Source organism: Haliotis cracherodii, unplaced genomic scaffold (assembly GCF_022045235.1).
Source record: "Haliotis cracherodii isolate W230 unplaced genomic scaffold, xgHalCrac1.p SCAF_6, whole genome shotgun sequence".
Lineage (NCBI taxonomy): Eukaryota > Metazoa > Mollusca > Gastropoda > Lepetellida > Haliotidae > Haliotis > Haliotis cracherodii.
The window spans coordinates 64,440,305-64,445,786 of NW_027266319.1; positions in this window are offsets into that span (position 1 = coordinate 64,440,305).

Consider the following 5,482-nt stretch of genomic DNA (forward strand, 5'->3'; position numbering starts at 1 on the left):
ACTGCAGCTGCTGAAGTCGATTATGTAGAGGTTACATAGCGCCAACAGTGGGCTTTGTTGCTCGAGTCCCGGGAGGTCGGAAACAGTTACGGACATTGTGTGCATATATGCATGGGACGTCTGTCCTGCTTGGAAGGTGAAGGACCCGGATGTGGCGAACCTGGACGGATCTCCCCGATCTTGGACGATCTCTAGTGGTGGTGGCATGTCACTATGTTGCCTATATCGTGCCTACAGTCGGGTAATTGTGCGTTATAGGTAACGTTAAATTGCCTTGCCGCTTAAGATTGCTTGTGATTCATCAACTTCGAATTCTACCAATAGCATTATTTCTCGCATCTTTATTGAGCCTTTGCATGACATTTTTGTTTTGTTTGTTTTTTAAAAAGAAACAAGTCATGCAAATGTCAGAAGTCTTCCATATTATCTCTATCAAAGGCAATAAATCGTTGTGTTACACATTATTAGTAAAACAGAACACGTATATCCATCCATAACAGTAATTCTAAAATGCTGCGCTGAAAGATCAAAGGGCGGTCGGGTAGCCCAGTGGTTAAAGCGTTCGCTCGTCACGCAGAAGACCCGACATGGGTACAATGTGTGAAGCCCATTTCTGCTGTCCCCCGCCGTAATATTGCGGGAATATTGCTAAACGCGGCGTAAAATCATACTCACTCACTCACTCACGGAAAGATCAAAGGCGCCGGGATAAAGTACACGCTGTTAAAGGGGCACTGATCTAACGCAATTCCCCGGGACTGGTTGTTGCCTTTGTTATTGTTTTTTCCCAGTGAGTACCCGGATGTATAGCAGAAATCTAGACTAGTTCGCGACCTCTGCTGCGCCTTTCGTAAGCGCATTGGTCACTTTTATGGATACCGGTAGTAATAAGGGCGTATGGTCACATCGATCAACAAAATGAAATACAGTTTTCGAGATAATAAGGAAATGTAGGTATCTTTGGGGGTAGCATCGGTAATGGTGACGAAGTTTTCATAAGTCACTTGCTTGGTAATTTTGCGATTTTCGTTTACACTATTTTTACTTGCAACACGAAGTAAATATTTCACCTAAGCATTGCTTTTTTATAGTGTGCATATTTTTTTACTGTCAAAATGTGTAACAATTCTATTAAACGTCTAAATATTTTACAAAGTGACTGAAAAACATTTCGTTGAAAAGTACATTTCTATGCTGTTTGGCTTCTAATCCTACATAATAATCTGTTGTGATGTTTGTAGGCCCTTTTGATCGTCTTAATCAATCTGGACAGATTTCTTAGTCAAAATGGCTGAAATATTTACACATTTTATTAATTTCCTGCGAGAATCACATTTTACAAATTGACGGTAATATATACAGGCTTACAAAGGAAAAGACCGGTGAAAACAACGTCTATCGCGCATTGAACCAAGGCGTATAGAAACAAGAACGAATCAGTTCAAATGAAGGAAAACAAAATGCAAATACCATAATTACAACCCACCAAATTTATGTGTATAAATTTTAGGCAGCTTCCTTGTTCGAGGAATGTATCCGTGAATATCCACACAAAGGAACAATATTCCACTCGTCTGCAGCTGTACAAAGAAACTTATTCGATGCCACGTGTCTCTGTAACAATCAAATATTTTAAAAGATATATATCGTTTCGGGATATTATAACCCGTGTTCGTTTCTCAGCTAATCACTTGGATTGTTTCAGGTGTTTCACATAGGTGTCAAGTCTCAAGGGTCGGGTGAGAAAGCCCACGTGACAACTATTTTTTTATAACGACCACGGTTCCATTGAGTGATAGATAACAATAATCAATCAATCAACGTATTATCAGTTAACCCTTTGAACAAAGTATGTTGTTTTTACATCGGCACTTCACGCCATGATTTGAGTGTATTCCCTTTGTTTTAGTAAACCTAGACATGTAAACACTCACTTTTGACATATGCACTGTGCAAGATAACAGTGATTAATCAATCAACGTATTTTCTATTAATCCTTTGATGACCAGGAACGATCCCTTGATTTACTAAAAAGTAAATAAACTGATCATTCATCTCTTGCTTGGCGGCCACGTGCATATTACATAACACACATTTCACCTCACTTCAAACCTGGATTTAGATTGAATAATTACCCCAGACACAATAAATGCCAAATGGGAACCTTTGTCAGGTAATCTAAGTGGTGTTACCACTAATTGTACATGTAATAAATTTATTAACTGAGCATCAAGTGAATGACGACAAATACACAAGTGTATGGTTAGACGAGAAAACGTGGATGACAACAAGGGAGTAGTAATCGTATTATCGACGCAATCCAAAACCCGAAAATGCTTTCACTGCATGGATACTTTTTTAGTATTAAACTATAACCATCTGGGGTATTTCCAAATTACGACATCCGATGAGCTCCGCCGTTCTTTTTGTCTGTTTGTTTAGGCTGAAGAAATTAATTAACATGCGCCTTTTTTGCCGAAATCTTTATAGATCACAGTTAACCAATCAGTGTTTATGCAAAAATGCGTAAAACAAATATTGCCTCCAGCCTCCAAGTTCATTTAGCTGTCCTTGCAGACGGTAGCCCAGTCTCTGGTCACGCTCAGTTGCGTTGCTTATCATCCGGGTACTCACGGGGGGGAAAACAATAACAAAGGCAGCAACCAGTCCGGGGAATGGCGTTAGATCAGTGCCCCTTTAACATTACCTCCCTCTGTGACCTAATGTAACCTTAGTAACGCAAGCGTCCTCCCGTTTAACTATAATATTTCAGGGCAAAACTATACTGTATTACACTACACGTGGCGGTAGAGCAAACTTTATTTCCGAAATAAAAGTTCTAGGCGGCTTTGATGTGTTTCGAAACTAGAGTGACGTCCCTTGAAGGCAAGTGAGAGCTTCCGTGTACTCTGTTTGCAGGATATGGCCCGTGAATCACGTATAACCACGCTCATTTGTTGCCTTCATTTTGAATGTTATCTGTATTTAGTATGCGAGTCTTTGTCGTTTAGCCGGGGCACGTAATATATACGCAAGACACTATATGACCTGTACCGGCACCGTCTCGTTTATATTGCCTGCATGCTGTGTGAATGACGAGTGTTTCGTGTTATTCGTCTGGTGTACAATGATAGGTGAGGTGAGGTGAATTGGGCTTAACGTCGCGTTTAACGTGTGTGTGTGTGGCTGACACCAGAAATGGGCTTCACACATTGTACCTATGCACCATGTGGGGAATCGAACCTGGGTCGTCGGTGTGACGAGCGAACGCTTTAACCACTAGGCTACCCCACCGCTCTAAATATTCAGATAACACCTCGCCTGTTCTTCAAATATACCGCGTGACTGTTTAAAAGTACATCGCCAGCTGAGTTAGTCATAAGTCACTATAGCTTTACTATACCTTTACTTACTCCTTAGACTAACGCTTAGAACCCTGTACCTGAGGAATATCTTGACTTGCTTCATTTAGGGCTTTAATGTAACAGAAAGTTAGTGAGTGAGTGAGTGAGTTGTTTTTAACGCCGCTTTTAACAGTATTCCAGTTATATCACGGCGTGTCAGCTTAATGTGGGAGGAAAGCCCGAAGTGATGCAGGTCTCAGACGTTTACCACTTCGGTGAAACCCAGGAGCACGGGTATGGTGCTGACAAACCTAGAAATATAATTGGGGCGAACCGGGATTCGAACCCACAATCATAGGTTTCTGGCGTGCGCCGGGACGCAACTCTGCACAGCGAATCGCGGCGCCTTAGACGACTGGGCCATCCGTGCCCCCCTGTAACAGAAAGAGCTGGGCGGAAGGGAAAAGTGAGATAGACTACTATAACTCGTACATACCCAATCACATTCACAATTTTCGAATGTATACACGCTTCGTAATCTCATTGTTCACCCGACCGCCTCCGTGGTCTAGTGGTAGAATGTCCGCCCGGAGAGCGGAAGGTCCGGGGTTCGATCCCCGGCCGCGTCATACAAAAAGACGTTAAAAGATTGTACTTGTTGTTACCCTGTCTGGCGCTCGGCATAAGGTGCTAAAACAAGGTCTGGTCGGCTCGGAGTCAGTATACTGTGTCTGAGTGGGGTATTCATGTTAAACTGCGGCATGGTATCTCGGTGAGCTAGCACTATAAATCGGCATGAGTCTGGACTAGTACAAGCAGCCACACACACACACGTGCATGCACGTCGCTATATAAGTGCAATAATTTTGGACGCGACGTTAAACCCCATTTCACCTCACCTCACCACCTCATTGTTCACCCCTGAAATTCAAATCATATACTTAATGCAAATCTCGAAACCAGTGAGAAAAGGGTCTGATTTGAAGTCAAATCACTGAAAAAAATATCGATGAAATAAAACATATAAAAGGAAATGTTTACGTACGCCATTATTATCTCGTCAATGTTGAATCTGCGTACAAAACACGGTTGAGACCCGAATACCCTCTAAGTATAACAGCGAATACCGCGTACTTTATTTAAAGGGAGTTGGCAGACTCTTCGGGAAAGCCGTATTGGTTAATCCACCTGCACACTCCTGGATCCGGGTCATTAGGGCGCATGCGCTGTGCTGTGTACACATACTGATCCTGAATCCTTGTTGCCTGTTTGGTTGTAGTGTGCATCCTATTGTGCTGAATGCGCGTCGTCTGGTGCCGTTGTCAGCAATATTTACATTTTTGTCCATCAATGTTAGTTTTCATTGACATAACAGAACAGAAAATCATCACTCATACTGTCAGCGAAATCAGTGGTACATACATTCCATCAATATATGTATTGAACCATATGTTTCTATGTACATATACATATATATATATATATATATATATATATATATATATATATATATATATTGTGCTGACGCAGTAATGTTTCTGTTATAAAATTCAATACTTGAAGACCTGTAGATTAAATTAATTATCAAACGTTTTCATTTCAGTACCCGTAAGAGGCGACTAACGGGATCGGGGGGTCAGGCTCGCTGACTTGATTGATACTTGTCATCGTATCCCAGTTGCGTGGATCGATGCTCATGATATCAGTCACTGGACTGTCTGGTCCAGACTCGATTCTTTACAGACCGCCGTCATATATCTGGAATATTGCTGAGTGAGGCGTTAAACAAACGAAGAAACGAAACGTTTCAGTACCCACGAAAATATATTTACCTTGAATAAACTACCTAATGAATTCATACCAAATCAGATATAGGCATATTAAACCAACCCAACATAACATACGTACCGATATAGGGTCTCTGCTAAAAGGTACGTATATACATGGATTGTTCTGTGCTTGGGAAAAAAAATCATTCTATATCCGTTTCTTTATTCTCTTATTCGCTAAATGTCATACATTGTGCGCATTGCATAAAACATCCGCATTTAGATCCTGTCGGAAACGGACGCGCCAAACGCGTAGATCCTGTGTCGTCTAACGAAAATGATCGAATATTCGCGCACCTGTACTGTTCG